The 10,131-nt window shown below is 44.9% G+C and overlaps 1 non-coding gene across 1 annotated transcript; it reads left to right on the top strand.

Moving 5' to 3' along the window:
* Positions 1 to 9,215: 9,215 nt before the first annotated feature.
* On the top strand, positions 9,216 to 9,353 carry LOC119937882. Its single transcript, XR_005454253.1, has one exon. It is a non-coding gene; the product is annotated as a small nucleolar RNA SNORA7 (small nucleolar RNA).
* The last annotated feature ends 778 nt before the right edge of the window (positions 9,354 to 10,131 follow it).

Raw genomic sequence — 10,131 nt, 5'->3', positions numbered from 1 at the left:
GTTGCCTCATCTGTAAAATGGGGCTAAGAGTGTGAGCCCTATGGGGGACAGGGACTGCGTCCAACCTGATTAACGTCTATCTACCCAAGTGCTCAGAACAGTGCTTGGCACAAAGCGCTGAAAAGGTACACTAATTATTACTAACCATTTGATATCAAACAAATTCAACAGATAACTGCTCAGCACTTTAGCAGCTTAGCCAACAGGACTGGGATTCAAGAGATCTGGAATCTAATCCCAGCTCCACCACTTGGCTGCCGTGTGACCTTGGACAAGTCACATCACTCCTCTGTGCCTCAGCCTCCTCATCTGTAAAATGGGGATTCAATACCTGCTCTTCCTAATTGCTAGTCTCTGAGTCCCACGTGGGGCAGCCTCTTTGCCTGATCTAATTGTGCTGTGTCTACCCCAGGAGTTGAATGCAGTGTTTGGTACATAGTAAGGACTGAAATACCACAGCTATTATCATTATATTCCAAAGATCCACTATAGGCCTTGAATTCCTCCAGTTGGGCCGCAACTGGTTCACAGTCCCTCAACTGGCTGTTTGACTTTGGCCGGGGAAGGCCACGTTAAGCCGATGTGCGTTCAAAACGAAGTTGAAAGAGGAGGAAACAGACAGGGTTTTGTAGTCTGCCATGAGTGTCCTATTTTCCATTCAAACCCCATTTACTGTGCCTTAGTTCTGATTCCTCTATCCCCCTCTCTCAATAGGTGCTTATGTTCTCGTCAGGAAGGGCAGCCGTGGCTAAATGTTTTGGTTTGGAATGAACCTACAGAAGGATGGAAAACCGAGTTAATTCAATTAAGGCCTGGGGTCCTGGGCTCGGAACCAGCCGTAGCCTAGATTTTATGAGGGGATGAAATGTGAATTATTTGCCTAGTTTGGGTGAATATTACTTTGAAAAAAATCTATTTCCAAAAGAGTAATTTCCACCGCATCTCTTCCCTGTTCAAAAAAAGTCAAGAAAGGTTTGAGCAGAGTCAGAAAGAGAATCTTTGAGGCGTTTCCGCTGCTGAATTGGGGTGCTCCTCTTAGGGGTTCTGTCTTCAACCTGAATATTGAGTGGATTCCCAGAATTACTGGGGCCCAGGAGGAATCTAAGTCTCTAGAGGGGCTACAGAGAGAGAGAATAAGGTATAAACTAGGGAGAAATCCTTGTGTTCCGACAACATCTACCCACTCCACCTCCCCTTGCTAATGAGATTAGCAGCAGAGTGAGTCTGTTCCCAAGCAAAGAGGTCATGGCTCATTCACCAGGGGGGTGTGGAGGCTTGGCAGTTCCAGATTTTAAAAGGAAAACTTTTCAACCAAATTGTTTCTCTCCTCACATATTCTTCCCTCCCTCATCCATGTGTCAGTCCCTCGATTTCCCATCCTCTTCCCTCTCTCTCTCCCTCAGTATTTACCTCCACCCCTTCACACATTTCCCCTATTTCCATCCTTCTCCATCAAGAAGCAATGTGGCATAGTGGGAATAGCACAAGCCTGGGAGTGAGAGGACCTGAATTCTAATCTCAGCTCTGCCAGGTGCCTGCTGTGTGACCGTGGGCAAGTCACTTGACTTCTCTGTGCCTCAGCAAAGTGGGGATTCAATACTTAAACTGTGAGCCCCACGTGGAACAGGGAAGGTGTCAAGTGTCATTACTTAGTATCTACCCCAACACTTCCTACAGTGCTTGACACATAGTAAGCTCTTAATATTATAATAATAATCATTTTTTCCCCAGCAAAAGACCCTGAAACATAGGAAAAACTAAATAAAGGATAGAACCATCCACCCAGACACTTCCCCTGCCTACTCTTCTTCCCTCTCCCTCAAGCCCCCCAGCATACATTCCCTGAACTCAGGATTTTACAAGCTATACAAACGTCCCAGACCAAAAGAAAGGAGGCTAGGTTTTCTACCTGGAGAATATTTAGAAGTTAGTCCAACTGCTACAACCCCCAGGGAAATGTTCCAAAGTTGGAGTGGGGGTTGAGGGGGGGGGACAGGGTACAGGGAAGGAAAAGGGACGGATATGAACCAAAGGAAAAAAAAAAAGAAAAAGATCTAATTTCCTGTGAAGTCATATTCCTATTGTATGGAAGAACTGAGTATTCCTCTAACCGCATTAAGTATGTAAACATTTTAATGCACTCCAGGAGCGCAACACATTTGAATGAAGTGGACAATAATTAGTAACATTCTAGGGTTCCCCGTCTGTTCAGTGAGCTTTGTTTTCTGAATGCTGATAGCCAGCATGCACGCTAAGATTCCCATCGTCCCATCCCAGCAGCAGGGCAAATTGATAAGTTGCTGTTGAAAGACATGAAGAAGAAAAAGAGAAAGAGGTGACAACACAACAGACTATTCTTTCAAAGATGTTACCCGGATTTAAGTAGCATGGACATGGCCCTGTGGGAAAAAAAAAATTACATTCCAACTGTAGGAATGCGGTGAATTAACATTCCCACATCTTGAGCTGGGAAGCTCTTTTGCGGGATAGCGGATTTGCCAGTCCTGTCTACGTGTCTAGTGTAAGGAACCACAAAACACTAAAAATTGAGCCTGATCATCCCACAACCCCAAATCACATCACTTTTGGTATTCAGGATAGGTATGAATGTTTGGTCTGAGGGGCAAAGATATGACAGACTGAAATCATGAGCCATACTCTATGATCTATCAATTAATCATATTAATTGAGCACTTTGTTCAGGGCCCTGTACACTTCAGAGAGTACAACAGAGTTAATAGACACCATCCCTGTGTCTATCAAACAAGATCAAGATCAATCAATGCTATTTATTGAGCTCCTACTGGGATAGCAGAACTGATCTCTAAACTTAATCTCTGTAAACTCGTTGCAGAACTCAAGGAGTTTACAATCTATAGACTGAACAGCTGCACACCAAAGATGTGCGAATCTACTCATCGGTGGTTTTCATTCATAATTCAACAGTATTTATCCAGCACCTGAGTGCAAAACATTGTACTAAGCACTTGGGAGAGTAAAACGAAGAGTATGCCCCTATTCACCTCCAACACTCCCTCCTGGCTAGATTGTAAACTCCTTGAGAGCAGGGATTATGTCTCCTTTATTGTGCTGATTCTCCGGCAGCATTATTGAGCCTGGTCCTCTGAACCAGAAATTGGGTTCAAAGAATGGGAAGGCAAAGAGAGAGGGGTGGAAAAAAAAAAGAGTGAGGGGAGTCACCAGAAACCTTTGGCATGTTTCAGAAACGTAGCATTATTTAGAGAATCAGTATGGCATTGTGGATAAAGCAAGGGACGGGGAATCAGAAGGACCAGAGTTCTAATCCCCGATCCACCAGATGTCTGCTGCATGACCTTAGGCAAGTCACTTCACTTCTCTGACCCTCAGTTACCTCATCTGTAAAATGGGGATTGAGACTGTGAGCCCCATATGGGACAGAGACTGAGTCCAACCTGCTTAAGTTGTATCTACCCCAGCACTTGGAAGAGTGCTCGTCATATAGTTAGCACTTAAGTACCATAATAATCATATTTATCATAATTGCCCATTTCTGGAGAACGATGAGATGTCTAGTTTACAAAACCATCAGCGGCCTGCGATGGGTACGAATCTAGTGACAGGGCTAGCTGCACAACTGAGCAACAGAAAACTTTTTACTCCCGGGCAAAGACCCAGCTGAAACAAGTAACCCCAAGCAAAAGTTCAGAAGAGCATTTTATTCACGTCAAAATAAGATGACTGCTGAGTCCATGCTGGGAAGACTAGCTTGGCCTTTATGGAGACTGTTCTAAATGCAGGCATTGATAATGTGATTAAGGAGAGTAATTACCCGTTAGCTTCATTCTCAGGCACAGAATAGCTAGAGGCCAAGAACTGATTAGCCTTGTGAAACACCCTCCCCCTTACCACCCCCCCACAGCCCCTCAACTGAAATGAATAAAATATTTCTCAGCTGAACTATTTATGGGAAGCTTGAAGCCTGCCTGAACTGCTGGTATAAATTTGACGGAGACTTTTGAGAATATTAATCTGAGCCCCATCTAGATTGTACGTCTGTTTTCTCATGATGACTCCGGTAATGCCAGCTAAGTAGTCAGTTCCTGGGTGAATTCAAATCCTCCCCCTCTGGATGGTAAACTTGTTATGGGCACGGAAAATGTCCACTAATGATGCTGTAGTATACTCTCCCAAGCTCTTAGTGCTCTGCATGTAGCAGGTGTTCAATTAATACCAGTGGTTGATAGAAACTAGGTCACATTTGGATCAGGGTTTATATTCTGAGTATGAGCAGCAGAAGTTGATGTCTTCAAGTATAAGAACTCCTGAATTCTCTATTAGGTAGCCAAAATCCAGCAAAATCAGACTGTAATAGTAATAATAACAATAATAATAATAACTGATAAGCACTTACTATGTGCCAAGCAGTCTATTAAACTCTGGAGCAGATGTGAAACCATGGGGGTCAATAGCCCCTGTTGCACGAGAAGGCCACAGCAAAGTGCAAGGAAGAGAGGTATTTCATCCTCATTTTATAGATGAGGTATTCGAGGCACAGGAAAGCAGGGTGACTTGCCCAGGGTCACACAGCACACAAGTGGTGGAGCTGGGATTAGAACCCAGGTCCTCTGATGCCCAGGCCTGTGCTCTTTCCACTAGGCCAAACTGCTTGTATTTAATTGTTAATGTTTGCCGTATTCAAGATGCCACTGACAGTGAAGTTCACCGATGAAGGCTTATGTTCTCCAGAGCCTAATAAGGGACCCAGAGCCCTAGTCACATTGGGTGCCTACTGATGATGATGTTTACATTTATTAAGCACTTACTATGTGCAAAACACTGTTCTAAGCGCTGGGGAGGTTACAACGTGATCAGGTTGCCCCACGGGGGGCTCACAGTCTTAATCCCCATTTTAAAGATGAAGTAACAGGCACAGAGAAGTTAAGTGACTTGCCCAAAGTCACACAGCTGACAAGTGGCAGAGCCAGGATTTGAACCCATGACCTCTGACTCCGAAGCCGGTGCTCTTTCCACTGAGCCACATTACTTTTTGTGGAAAATCAGCATGGCCTAGTGGATAGAGCACAGGCCTGGGAATCAGGGAAGTTCTAATCCTTACTCCGCCACTTGTCTGCTGTGTGTCCGTGGGCAAGTCACTTCACTTGTCTGTGTCTCAGTTACCTCAGTAAAATGGAGAATAAGACTGAGAGCCCCATGTGGGACACGGACTAAGTCCAACCTGATTACTTTCTATCTACCCCTGCACTTAGTATGGTGTCCGGCACATAGCAAGCACTTAAATACCATAAAAAATGCATAGTACTGTTCTAAGGACCTCAGAGTGCTCTATAAACACTATCCATTAATGGCTCTGGGAAATGGAGAAGACACATCTTTATACAGACCTGGGGGTCGGGGGAGAGCAGGGACGTAATGACTCTGGAGTTTGGGAGTCAGCTTTAGAGTCTCTGGATTTCTGCAAAGAATCTTCCTTGAGGCCCTTAGGATGTCATTATGTTATACAACCTTCATCATACATGTAAGATAACATACAGGTCAGAAAGCATCTTTAGCTCTTAATAATAAGAATAATAATGGCATTTGTTAAGCGCTTACTATGTGCAAAGTACTGTTCTAAGCGCTGGGCTTTGCTTCCTCATGAGGAAAGGAGTGTTACTATTGCTTCCAGGAGAACCAAGGGAAATAGAATATTCTCTAGTGCCACCAAACGCTACTCTACCTTTTCCTACCAGAGAGAGGGGAACAGGAAGGGGGAGGAAAGATGGAGACAGAGAAGTAAAAATGGCAATTTTGATATCTGTCAAATGCTTACAACTTGCCAAGCAATGTAACTACAAGATAATCATACTGGACACAGTCTCTGTCCCACATGGGGCTCCCATGGACACAGTCTCTGTCCCACATGGGGATCCCATTTTACAGGGAAGGAAACAGGCATGGAAAAATTGTGTAGGCGTCTCTACTTTTTTAAATTTTTATTATTATTATTATGGCATTTGTTAAGGGCTTACAATGTACCAAACACTGTACTAAGTGCTGGGGTAGATACAAGCTGATCAGTTGGACACAGTCCATGTCCCACAGGGAGCTCACAATCTTAATCCCCATTTTACAGATGAGTTAACAGGCACAGAAAAGTGAGGTAACTTGCCCAAGGTGTCACAGCAGATAAGCAGTGGAGCCTGGATTAGAACCCAGGCAGGCCCAAGTTCTAACTACTAGGTCTTGCTGCTTCTCCTCTGTCTCCCATCCATAAATTGTGGGTGTTCCTCAAGGCCTAATTTTGGATTCCCTATCTCCCCATCAAACTCCCATCTCCATCAAACAGACAGTCCTTATCATTGGTTTTCAAGTTCTCAGTCATCTTGCCCCCTCGTACTTTACCTCACTGCTCTCCTAGTACAACCCAACCTTCCCACCCGGCTCCTTCGATGCCAACCTACTCACTGTACCTCGATCTCATCTATCACGCTGTCGGCCTCTCACCAACGTTCTGCCTCTGGCCAAGAACAACCTCCCTCTTCACATCGAACAATCACTCTCCCCACCTTCAAAGTCTTATTAAAAGCACATCTCCTCCAAGAGGCTTTCCCCAACTAAGTCCTCATTTCCTTTGCACTTGGATTTTCACCCCTTATTTATCCTTCCCTCCAGCCCACAGCACTTACAGATATAGCTGCAATTTATTTATTAATTCATATTAATTCCCTCTCCTAGATTGCAAACTCACCGTGGACAAGGAACATGTCAACCACCTCTGTAACATTATACTCTCCCAAGTGCCTAGTACAGTCCTTTGCACACACTAAGCGCTCAGGAAATACAATCAATTAAGCGACTTAACAGTAGCAAGTGGTGAAGCGGAATTAGAACTCAGGTCCTCTAACTCCCAGGCCTGGGTTCTTTCCCCTAGGGTATGGACAGACAATATTTCTGGTGATATGGTGTGCAAGGGGAAATGATCCCAATCCTAAACAGGTTTCCCGTGGGGAAAAAGAAAAATTCAAGGAAGTCCTCAGCATCCATCAATGGGAATAATAAAAGTCAGTGGAAAATAAGATGACTTAGTGGCCGCCTTTTGACCCTGAGACTAAGATGCCTTGAGGACCTGTTTTAAGAGAGTAACTTTCCCACTCCTTTCCTTTTTAACTAAGGGGGCAAATGCCTTGCCTTGGGAAAGGTCAGGTCAGGATCTCTCCTTAATGGCAAAGCTCCTGGGCAGGATAGTTGGAAGGGAACAAAACTAGAACCATCCACAAAAGTCATCTCCCCTTAGGCACTCCGGTATACGACCCAATCCCTTTGCACATTTTTATGTATCCTTGTGTTCTATTTCCCTTATCTAATAATAATATTTGTGGTATTCTTAAAGCATTTACTATGTGCCAGGCACCGTACTAAGTGCTGGGGTGGCTATAGGAACATTGGGTGGGACACAGACCCTGTCCTACAAGGGGTTCACAGTCTCAATCCCCATTTTACAGGTGAGATAACTGAGGCCCAGAGAAGTTAAGTGACTTGCCCAAGGTCACTCAGCAGACAAGTGAAAAACTGGGATTAGAACTCATGACCTTCTGACTCCCAGGCCCAAGCTGCTTCGCTAATAATCGAGGTATTCTTTAAGCACTTATTGTACACCATGCACTGTACTAAGCACTAGGGAAAACACAAGACAAACCAGGCTCACAGTCTAAGTAGGAGGGAGAACCAGTATTGAATCCCCATTTTGCAGGAGAGGTGACTGAGGTATGGAGAAGTTGGATGACTTCCCCAGTGCCACACAGCAGGTAAGTGGTGGAGCCAGGAATGAAATCCAGGCCCTCTGAGTCCCCTAGGCGAGGCTGTTTTCTATGATTTATTTTAATACCTGTCTCCCAGTGAGGACAGCAAGCTCCTTTTGGTCAGGGGTCCTGTCTATCAAGTATACTGCACTGTATTTTTCTAAGAGCTTAAACCAGTGTTCTGCACACTGCAAGCACTCAGTCAATACCACTGGTTGATTTGATCTATAACAGTGGTTTGTCTGTTGCCACCAGTATCTATTTTCATTCCCAGCTAATGGGTGCTAGAGGTAAGCCAGGGGAATCCCTAGTGTGAGAGAGAGACAGACACACACGCAGCGTGGTCTAGTGGAAAGAGCACACAGCACTTAGAACAGTGCCTGGCACATAGTAAGCACTTAACAAATGCCATCATTATTATCATTCATTATTATTAGTGAAATATGGTACACTTTAAAAATAATAATAATGATGATGGCATTTGTTAAGTGCTTACTATGTGCAAAGCACTATTCTAAGCGCTGTGGGGGATACAATGGGGTCAAGTTGTCCCACGTGGGGCTCAATCTTCATTTTAACCTTAATCTTCATTTTAGTCAATCGTCATTTTACAGATGAGGTAACAGGCTCAGAGAAGTTAAGTGACTTGCCCAAGGTCATACAGCAGACACGTGGCGGAGCCGGGATTCAAACCCATAACCTCTGACTCCAAAGCCCGTGCTCTTTCCACTGAGCCACGCTGCTTCTCTAGGGATAGATCAGCAGGAGCTGGAGTTGAAGGTGTGTTCTAGCATAACAGGGCCAGGGGAGAAGGTGGGAAAAGAAAATACAACAAACTACAGATGAACTGGTCCAATTTGCCAATTGAGTTTATGCTCAGCACTGCAATGGATTTTTCCCTTGGCTCTGTTCTTCCGAGTTGGGATCGACTGCCAAATTGGACGACTCGAGGTCTTTTGAGGTCTCTTTCTCTAATGGCAATAACTGAGTCTGCTTCTCTCCTTCCCTACCTCCAAGCCCAAAAATGAGCTGTATATTTTGATCCTTTTTTCACCTACAAAAGTTCATAGATCTGCCCCCTTCTTCTCCAAACTCATCACCTCCCAGCTGCCATATACACACACAGCCCTCTTACTCATCTTCCAACCTCTTGCCTTTCCTCTCTTCAATCTCTTTTAAAAATAACAGCACATATCTTTCTAAAACAGCAACTGGAGCTCAGGATACCAGCATAGCCTAGTGGCAAGGGCCCGGGCTTGGAGGGCAGAGGATGTGGATTCTAATCCCAGCTCCACCACTTGATTGCTGTGTGACCTTGAGCAAGTCACTTTACTTCTCTGTGCCACCATTCCCTCATCTGCAAAATGAGAATTAAGACTGTGAGTCCCTTGTGGGACAGGGGCTCTGATTACCTTGAATCTACCCCAGTGCTTTCCCCTTTTAGGATGGCACCTGGAGAGTTTCCTGTACTCTACCAGTCTCGGCTAAGGGAGGAAGAGTCAAGCAGAGGCCCACTCATTCCATTCCTAGCTTGGGCAGTGGCTAGCGAGTGGAAGGCAATCTGCTACAAGTCAAAACTCACCCACGCTGGTCAGCAGCAGCATGGGAGAGAGTCGAGGGTGGAAATTTAAGTTTACTGTGTGGAAAAAGGCAATGGTAAACCACTTCCCTCTTTTTACCAAGAAAATTCTATGGATACACTACCAAAACGATTGCAGATAGAGGTGGGGTGTTCTGGCAGAGATGTGCCCATGCAGTCTGTATGGATCGGAGACAACTCCAGAGCATGAGACAAGATCCCATTTCTTAGAACAGTGCTTGGCACGTGGTAAGGGCTAAATACCATAATAATAATTATTATTATCTTTATAATAATAATAATGGTATTTGTTAAGCGTTTACTATGTGCAAAGCACTGTTCTAAGCGCTGGGGGGATACATGGTGATCAGGTCGTCCCACGTGGGGCTGACAGGGTTCATTCCCATTTTACAGAAGAGGGAACTGAGGCGCAGAGAAGTTAAGTGGCTTGCCCAGGGTCATACAGCTGACAAGTGGCTGAGCCGGGATTCGAACCCATGACCTCTGACTCCCAAGCCCACACTCTCTCCACTGAGCCACGCTGCTTCTCCATGTTTTATTGTTTGGGCTAACACTGCAGCTCACAAAACCTTTCTGTTCTCTTCTCACAGTACCCCTCAGCCCATGTGCTTCACTCTCCTCATTCTCAACTTTCCTACCTGCAATCACATGTCTTTTTAATGGGACTTGTTAAGCACGTCATTACGTCTGCCCCAGTATTTAGCACAGTGCTTGGCACATAGTAAGTGCTTAAATGCCACGACTATTGCT

The sequence above is a fragment of the Tachyglossus aculeatus genome, chromosome 15 (genome assembly GCF_015852505.1).
Source record: "Tachyglossus aculeatus isolate mTacAcu1 chromosome 15, mTacAcu1.pri, whole genome shotgun sequence".
Lineage (NCBI taxonomy): Eukaryota > Metazoa > Chordata > Mammalia > Monotremata > Tachyglossidae > Tachyglossus > Tachyglossus aculeatus.
The sequence above is the reverse complement of the archived record's forward strand: the minus strand, read 5'-3'. Positions and strand labels throughout refer to the sequence as shown.